The 9,926-nt window shown below is 41.9% G+C and overlaps 1 protein-coding gene across 1 annotated transcript in view; it reads right to left on the reverse strand.

Annotated features, from left to right (window-relative positions):
• Window positions 1–9,643, reverse strand: part of LOC105716118 (histone deacetylase complex subunit SAP18-like) — a 30,806-nt gene extending 21,163 nt beyond the window's left edge. The window contains exon 1 of the mRNA XM_064364277.1: window positions 9,624–9,643. The gene's annotated coding sequence lies outside the window, so the exon portion shown is untranslated. The remainder of the gene's footprint in view (window positions 1–9,623) is intronic.
• Window positions 9,644–9,926: the final 283 nt, after the last annotated feature.

Below are 9,926 nucleotides of genomic sequence, written 5' to 3' on the forward strand. Positions count from 1 at the left end.
TAAAACTCCACCTCTACTTAAAGTACAAAAATTAGCTGAGCATGGTGGCATGCACCTGCAATCCCAGCTGACTGGGAGGCTGAGGCACAAGAATCACTTGAACCTGGGAGGTGAAGGTTGCAGTGAGCTGAGATCATGCCTAGAGAGGAAGGAAGGCAGGAGGAATGGTGAGAGGTTAATAAATGGGTGCAAAGCTACAGTTAGACAGAATGAAAAAGTTCTGGTGTTCTACTGCATAGCAAAATGACTAGAGTTTACAATAATGTATTGTATATTTCAAAATAACTAGAAGCTAGGTGCAGTTGTGCATGCCTGTTGTTTCAGCTACTTGTGAGGCTAGGCAGGAAGACTGCTTGTGCCCAGAAGTTCAAGGTTAGCCTGAGCAACACAAGATGCAATCTCAAATAACAAACAAAACACAACCTAAAGACCAGAAGAAAAACAGTGGCAAAGACAAAATAACCAGATTTTGAATGTGCTCATCACAAAGAAATAATAGACATTTAGGCTAGGTGTGGCAACTCATGCCTGTAATCCTTGCACTTTGGGAGGCCAAGACAGGTGGACTGCTTGAGGCCAGGAGTTTGAAACCAGCCTGGTCAAAGTGATGAAACCCCATCTCTACTAAAAATACAAAAAAATTAGCTGAGTGCATTGGCTCACGCCTGTAATCCCAGCTACTTGGGAGGCTGAACTGGAAGAACTGCTTGAACCCAGGAGGTGGACGTTGCAGTGAGCCGAGACTGCACCACTGTACTCCTATGTCACTCTGTGACTGCACCACAGAGTGAGCCCCCGTCTCAAAAAAAAAAAAGGAAGAAAAGAAAAGAAAGAAAAAAAAAGAAATGATAGATGTTTAGGGGGTGACAGATATGTTAATTACTCTGATTTGATCATTATACAATATATACATGAATCAAAACATCACGTCATACTCCAAAAATATGACAATTATGTATCAGTCATTTAAAAAAACATAAATTCGTCCTGGCACAGTGGCTCATGACTATAATTTGGGAGGCTGAGGTGGGCGGATCACTTGAGGACAGGAGTTAAGAGACCGGCCTGGTCAACATGTTGAAACCACATCTCTACTCAAAATACAAAAATTAGGCAGGTGTAGTGGCTGGCACCTGTAATCCCAGCTGCTTAGGAGTCCGAGGCAGGAGAATCACTTGAACCTGGGCAATGGAGGTTGCAGTGAGCCAAGACTGTGCCACTGCTCTCCAGCCTGGGTGACAGAACAAGAGTTCATCTCAAAAAATAAAAAAATAATTTTTTTTGCATTTTTATTATTTATCTTTTGTAAGTGTGCCGGTGGGGGTGGAAAAGTTTGGAGACAGGGTCTCATTCTGTCGCCTGGGCTGGAGTGCAGAGCACGATTATGGCTTACTGGGGGGGGGGCTTTGACCTCCCACACCCATGTGATCTTCCCATCGCAGCCTCCCAAGTTGCTGAGACCACCGGCACGTGACAACACACTTGGCTAATTTTTTTTTTTTTTTTTTGAGACGGAGTTTCGCTCTTGTTACCCAGGCTGGAGTGCAATGGCGCAATCTCGGCGCACCGCAACCTCCGCCTCCTGAGTTCAGGCAATTCTCCTGCCTCAGCCTCCCGAGTAGCTGGGATTACAGGCACGCGCCATCATGCCCAGCTAATTTTTTTTTTGTATTTTTAGTAGAGACGGGGTTTCACCATGTTGACCAGGATGGTCTCGATCTCTTGACCTCGTGATCCACCCGCCTCGGCCTCCCAAAGTGCTGGGATTACAGGCGTGAGCCACCGCACAGGGGTTTCGCTATGTTGCTGAGGCTGGTCTTGAAACCCTGGGCTCAAGTGATCTGCCCAACTCAGCCTCCCAAAGTGCTGGGACTACAGGTGTGAGCCACTATTTGTGTTTACAGAATAGTATAGAAAATTACATGCTCCCTGTTTTTCTCTGACACAGGCCAGGCTGAGGTGGTGGATCACGAGATCAGGAGCTTGAGATCAGCTTGGCCAGCATGGTGAAACCCTGTCTCTACTAAAAAATAAAAAAAAATTAAAAAATAAAATTAAAATAAAAAATAAAATAAATAAATAAATTAGCTGGGCATGGTGGCACGCACCTGTAGTCCCAGCTACCCAGGAGGCTGAGGCAGGAGAACTGCTTGAACCCAGGAGGCAGAGCTTGCAGTGAGCCAAGATCATGCCACTGCACTGTAGCTTGGGCAACAGGGTGAGATTCCATCTAAAATAAAATAATAATAAATATATATATATATACACACACATATATATATAGAGAGAGAGACACACACATATATATACTGACACAAAATTCACCATTTTAACTGTTTTTATGTGAACAATTAAGTGGTATTAAGTATATTCACAATGTTGTTTAACTATCACCACTAACCATTTCCCTAACTCTTTAATCATTCTGAACAGAAACTCTATAGCCATTATACAATAACTCTTCATAAGTGGAATCATACAATATTTGTCCTTTCACATGTCTTTTTTCACATATTACAATGTTTTCAAGGTTCACTCATGTTGTAGCACATAGAATTTCATTCCGTTTTTAGGCTAACATTCCGTTGTATATATAGACCACATTTTGTTTATCCATTCATCTGTTTATGGACATTTAGGTTGTTTCCACATTTCAGCTACTGCCACTGTGCTTGATCTAGAGGTAGTCAAATACATACTATTAGAGAAAAAAATACTGCACGACAAATCATAACCAGTGGGTGCCTGTTGGGTTCAATCTGGAATGAGGAAAACTTTAACTCTTCATTTTGTGTATTTCTTCATTATTTAAATTTGTTGCAATAATTTTTATGTAATTTTTAAAACTAGTAAAGAATTTTTAAAATAAATGCTTCCTTTTGATCAGAAGAGAAATGCTCAAGAGAGATAACGAATCATTGCAAATGTGTGGGTGTAAGTTTTTTTGTGGTTAAAAACATGTTTCATAAACTTTACCATCTTAACTATTTTTAAGTGTGCACACAAATGTGTTTTTGTAAATTATTAGGAAAAGCCTGGGGAGGCTCCACTGGTAGCCAGCCAGCCACAGAATCACCATAAATGAAGAGCAGTTATTAAAAATTAAAATCACACCACAGGAAGCTGTATATGACCAAATGAGACTCTTGCACATAATACTCACTTTTTTCTTCCTTTAATTACCTTAGTCTTCTGTATCAGATTTTATGGCTCATAGTGATTAATGATTATTAGTAATAACAGTCCTTTTTGAACAAAGCTGAAGCTTATCCCAGCAGTGCATTTTCTGAGTCTAAATGTGATTAAGAACGTACTCAATTTCAGCCTCATTTCTGTAGTAAAATGCTACCCTTGTGTAACTGCTCTTAGTTTTTAACTGAAAATGCTACTGTGCTTTTTAGCTGTTCAAACTGTGTAATGTTCCTGACAGGCCCATGGAAGTTCTCATGTGCTGCTATTTCCCAGGTGGTTAGAATAAATTTGAAATGGTATTTCTTTCTTTCTTTCTTTCTTTTTGAGACAGAGTCTCGCTCTGTCGCACCCAGGCTGGAGTGCAGTGGCATGATCTTGGCTCACTGCAACCTCTGCCTTCTGGGTTCAAGCAATTCTCCTGCCTCAGCCTCCCAAGTAGCTAGGATTACAGGCCCGGCTAATTTTTGTATTTTTAGTAGAGACAGGGTTTCACTATGTTGGTCAGGCTGGTCTCGAACTCCTGACCTCAGGTGATCTGCCAGCCTTGGCCTCCCAAAGTGCTGGGATCACAGGTGTGAGCTACTGCGCCTGGCCCTCAAATGGTATTTAATATCCTTGCAAAAGGCTAGACTTAAGGAAGTGGAAACTTTGAATAAAAGATCTGCTAAACCAGAGCTGGAAAGCCCAACCTTAGCACTCAGCTACTCAATACACCTTGCACTTTCAGCCTTCTGATTAAAAGTAAGATCACCCACTTATTTCATGTTCTGGCTCTGTAGACATAACTTTGACAGAATAAAATAACTATCCAACACTGACAAACAGCAGCAATGAGGAGACAACAGGTCATGCGCATCAGGATGAAATCCCAGAACTGATTTGAAGGCCAGCACTACTGGCAAAATAGCTGAGACTGCCAGTCAGTCTGTAACCAGAGATTTCCACACTACTATCTGGGTAGTCTACATAAAATGAGGACTCGGCTGGGCGAGGTGGCTCATGCCTATAATCCTAGCACTTTGGGAGGCCGAGGCAGGCAGATCACCTGAGGTCAGGAGTTCGAGATCAGCCTGGCCAATATGGTGAAATCCAATCTCTACTAAAAATACAAAAATTAGCCAGGTGTGGTGGCAGGTGCCTATAATCCCAGCTATTAGGGAGGCTGAGGCAGGAGAATCACTTGAACCTGGAAGGCAGAGGTTGCAGTGAGCCAAGATCACACCATTTAACTCCAGCCTGGGTGACAAGAGCGAAACTCCATTTCAAAAAAAAAATAATAAAAGGCTGGGAGCAGCGGCTCATGCCTGTAATCCCAGCACTTTGGGAGGCCAAGGCAGGTGGATCACGAAGTCAAGAGATTGAGACCATCCTGGCCAGCATGGTGAAACCCCATCTCTCTTAAAAATACAAAAAAAATTCCTTCTGAATTCTTTTATCTGGCAAAAAAAAAAAAGAAAAAATACAAAAAATTAGCTGGGCGTGGTGGTGTGCACTTGTAGTCCCAGCTACCAGCTACTTGGGAGGCTGAGGCAGGAAGATAGCTTGAACCAGAGAGGTGGAGATTGTAGTGAGCCAAGATTCACACACTGCACTCCAGCCTGGCAACAGAATGAGACTCTGTCTCAAAACAAAACAAAACAAAACAAAAACAAAAATAAAAGAGGACTCAGTGTTAGAACACCTATGTTTAAATTGTAGCTGAGCTACAAAGAGCTAGTGTGCTTTTAGATAAGTTACCTAACTACCCTGAGACAGTTTCTTCATTTGTAAGGGGGGTTAACTACCTTACAGAATTAATGCAAAGACTACTCAATATCACGTGAGTGAAAGTGCACTGGAGAGGCTAGTCATCATTGCCCTTCCTCAGTCTCCTTGGTACTTGATTCAGATTCCAACAGCGGGGCCAGGCAAGGTGGCTCACGCCTGTAATCCCAGCACTTTGGGAGGCCAAGGCAGGTGGATCACGAAATCAAGAGATTGAGACCATCCTGATCAACATGGTGAAACCCCATCTCTAAAATACAAAATTAGCCAGGCGTGGTGGCACTGGCCTGTAATCCCAGCTACTTGGGAGGCTGAGGCAGGGAGAATCACTTGAACCCAGGAGGTGGAGGTTGCAGTGAGCCAAGATGGTGCCATTACACTCCAGCCTGGGTAACAAGAGTGAAACTCTGTCTCAAAAAAAAAAAAAAGATTCCAACAGGGCCAGTACTCACAGTGACAAATCATTCTGACCTCTCCAACAACCTATCAGTTTAGACAGTTTGGCTATTTTAAAAAACTGAATTGACCAATTTTTTCAATCTAAGTCCCAGGTTGTATCCTTAATCCAGACCACCCATTGCTCAAATGTATGTTGTTAGAAACAAAAAGGGCAGCTCTATGAGTAAGAATGAATCACCATAAAATGATACGCTACCACACAAAAATGACTCAATGAGAGTAAAAAACAAATGAAACAGTAGTATAAACTGATCTCATTTTTGAAATGTTTTATCCTGATATACAGACATATTCACAGAGAAGAAGCACAAAAGGAAATATGCCAAAATGTTAAAAATGATTACTTGAATTTATGTGTTTATTCAACCTTTACTGAGTAACAAGTATGTGCTGGCCTCTGTGCTAAGTGTTGCGGATACAGTAATTAATCACACATATAAGGCTGCTGTTCTGGTAAAGCATTTATAATTCAGAAGTGACAATAATAAGGATCAATAGGATGAGAGAAGATGAACCTAATCTATTATAGGGGTCAGTCAACAAGGTCCCAAGAAGGGAACATTTAAACTAAGGATAAGCAGGAGTGAGTCAGACAGCAGAGTAAGATCGTGTAAATGGCATGACAGATTACTTTTATTTTCTTCCTTTTGATTATCTATAATTTATTTATTTTTTCTTAATGAACAAGAGTTCTTATTGTTCTGTTGGTAATATCTTCCCACTTTAAGACAGACTATGCTTTCCGATCATACCAAAGCTTTTAGTCAATCTCTCAGTGTTTATTTGGGGCCAGCTGTAGGCCCCATACTCTCCTAGCCACTAGGAGTTACAAATGTAGAACAGAGCAAAATATCCCAGAATCTTAGAATTGAGGGAAAAACCCTTAGAAAACACCAACAAATTATCTTAATCAAGAAACAGACCCAGAGAGATTAAGCATTTTATCCAGGACCATAGCACAAGAGCAGTCAGTCCCACACAATCCCACGCAATGGTCAAATGCTTTGACAAGTTTGTTTTCTGTTTCCTCTTTAAACTACCAATCCAATATGTGGTTTTTTATCTGGTTGGCTAGTAACTAAAAGTGACTATAACATATAGTTATTGGCAACCAAGATGTTATTACAAGAGACACAGTGAGAAGATATTGTTCATCTGCTGCATTAAGAAAATAATTTACACGAGGTCAAGAGATCGAGACCATCCTGGTCAACATGGTGAAACCCCGTCTCTACTAAAAATACAAAAAATTAGCTGGGCATGGTGGTGCATGCCTGTAATCCCAGCTACTCAGGAGGCTGACACAAGAGAATTGCCTGAACCCAGGCGGCGGAGTTTGCGGTGAGCCGAGATCGCGCCATTGCACTCCAGCCTGGGTACCAAGAGCAAAACTCCGTCTCAAAAAAAAAAAAGAAAATAATTTAATGAAGTAAAAGACTACTTTTATGAGGGTGTAGTAAAACTGACAGTATCAGACATTACTGATTGCTATGGTTTGAATTTGTCCCCCAAAGTTCATGTGTTGGAAAGTTAATCCTCAGTGCAACAGTGTTGAGAGGTGGGACGTTTAAGGGGTGATTAGGTCATGAGGGATCTGCCCTCATGCATGGATTAATCTTGAGCAGTTTCCTAATAAAAGGATGAGCTTGGCTTCTCTTCCCTCTCTCTCTCTTGCTCATGCCTTCTGCCATGTTATGATACAGCTAGAAGGCCCTCACCTTCCAGAAGGCCTTCAATCTTGGACTTCCCAGCCTCCAGAACGGTGAGGCAAATAAACTTCTATTGTTCATAGATTACCCTATCTGTGGTATTCTGTTATAGCAAGAAATAATGAACTAAGACACTGTCATTACTGCTAATCAGCACATCCCAACTTAATATCAGTGTGGTAGTATATTTCAAAAGCCATAAAAATGATAGCACTCTTTGGTCCATTTATGTGACTCTTATCCTAAAGAAATATATAACTTCTGGTATACCTATAGGCAATTAAAAATAATGGCTATGGGGACTCTAGTAGGAAGGAAAAGTTCAGAGTTTAATATGGATGATGTTTATATTTCCACCATATTTATAGCCATAGTTAAAAAGAAGCCTGTAACCTGGATCCGTACCCTAAGCCACCAGAACTGTTTTCTCCAAAGCCCGCATAAGTGCCCAGTTGCTGAATCCAGTGAACATCTGACTGTGGGGAAGCATTTAACACCGCAGCTTCTTGATGGGCCCCTAAACCCCCTTTCCTCCTCTTATTCAGTTTGGTGGTCTCCAAGGACCAAGCCTAGGTTACTTCCTCCATTCCCTCAACACTCTGACAGAGGGATTTTTCACATCTTTTTCCAAGCTAGCTTCCACTTCCATCTACATGCCAAGGATTCCAAAATCCTGACCATTTGGACCACTTTAGACAGAACCTCTCCCCAGTGCACAGAGTCACCAGTCAGCTTGACATTTCCATTTGGATACTACCCAGGCTCCTCAAATCATTAAATCTAAATGGAACTCTTTCCCACCAAAAGCTGTTCTCTTTCTATCTCTCTCTCATCATTGCTACTGAAACCACTCCCATCACTTCCTCTTACTTGAATGATGACCACAGTAATTCCCTAATGGGTCCCACTGTCTCCAGTTTCTCTCCACCTTTGACACAGTTGACAGAATAATCCTCCTTAAGCATAAACCCTGTCATTCCTGACTTAGGTCCTTCAATGGCTCTCTGCCTGCAGGGTGAAGCCCACCTTCTTGGCTGGTACATGAGATCTTTCCTAATTTGACCTCTGCCCACACAACAGCACCCCTCACACACTCTTCTCTCTGCACTTATCCAACCAAGTGCAACTGCCAAAACATGCCACTTTCTCTTGCTTTGGTACACACTAAACCTTGTAAATGTCACAGATCTTCAAAGGTCTGTCTCCCTGAACTGAATTTAAGAATCACTCCTCCAGGAAGCCTTCTTTGACTGTCTTCTGTGATCTCACAGCATCTATTTCATAATCTCTACCCTATCTGTAAACATCTACAATGTTTTATTACTGGCCACTTTCCCCCAAGAGCTCCTTATGAATGGGGAGTGTACTTTCTACATGTGTGGCTAGAGCCTCCCACAGTGGGAAATGAGGTGAAAGAAAAAAAAAAAGCAGATGATGACAATAAGTTATTACAATGACAGAGAAGTATGTGCTTATTTTTTCCCTTCCCCGTTTTCTATATTGTTTAGTATGTGGATTATATTATTTTGACACATTTTAAAAAATCAATTCATTTTTAAGATGTGTCCAATCTCTTCAAGCTAGCTCCAGTAAAATAACTTACTGCTCAAGTAAAGTCAACTTCAAGTTCCTCTTTCCCCAGACCCTTTAGGCTCAAGACCCCCACCTCAAGCTTTACAAGTCCAGGATTCTACTTTCCTCAAATCCTTCAGGATTCTTTCTGCAAAGTAAAAAGGCTTACCTCAACATTTTCAGCAGACAGAAGGACCACCCACACACCAAAAAATTCCTTGGCCTTGAAAAGGTTACATTGCTCTTGTAGCTGAGTGCCAAAACTCATTTTTGGCCAAACATTAATTCGTCAGAACCTCACTGTATTCACAGCCTGAACACAAAAAAATGAGGTGCTCTGACAACCTTGCCACAGATTTATAGGAGACAGAGATAATGGGATTTCTGACTGATATATCCATCACCTTGTCAGCTTAAGACATCAATGAAAGATGGGGGTTGGGGAAAGACTATGAAAATTCCCCCTCTGTCCCTTCAAAAAAAAACCAAAACATTAATTATCTTCTCAGGTATCCAAAAGTTCAACCGTGCACCACTGGCTTTTAATTCTTTTAAATTTGTGAAAAATAATCCAGCTACATAATGTTCAGTCTGACATTTGCTATTATTTTTCCCTAAAAGAAAACAAAAACCTGATTAGTTCCAAAAATAAAATATAAAGAAGAACTCAGATGAGAAGCAAACCCTGTGGCTTAGAAACCATTGCTCTGATTAACAGCACATAAGTGTTACCTGACGAATGGGTTCCTGTCTTAAATGCAATTATCACAAATTTCTTGTGATTCCCCACTGTTTTTATGGTTTATGCCCAGCTCTCAAAGCAACAAATTTAATAGCAATAAATCAAAGGACTGCTTCTCATCTCAGTCAGCAGAGACGCCAGAGGGAAATGCAGAGCCCTGGCTCCACAGCTATCCAGGAATGTACCTGCTTCTCCGCCCTCAGAAGTCCTTACATCCACCCCTGAAGGGGTGATTTTCACAGTTAAGCCCATCGACAGGGCCTGCTGCGACAATCAGGACAAGCAGGGCCTCTGTCCTCAGGAAACTCCCTCCTGGCGCTGCGGGCTTATTTACTGGGTATACGGCCGCCATGCTGTTGGCAGGGCCAGACAAGGTGCTTCCGGTGGGGCGGAAGCACCACCGGGTCAAGGGGTCTGGCGGCAATAGCTCAACTGCAGGGCCACGGTCACGCAAAAATATCAAATCAGCCACCCTGGCCAACATGGCG

The sequence above is a fragment of the Aotus nancymaae genome, unplaced genomic scaffold (assembly GCF_030222135.1).
Source record: "Aotus nancymaae isolate 86718 unplaced genomic scaffold, 86718_ANA_hifiasm-v0.15.2.pri h1tg000057l, whole genome shotgun sequence".
Classification (NCBI taxonomy): Eukaryota; Metazoa; Chordata; class Mammalia; order Primates; family Aotidae; genus Aotus; species Aotus nancymaae.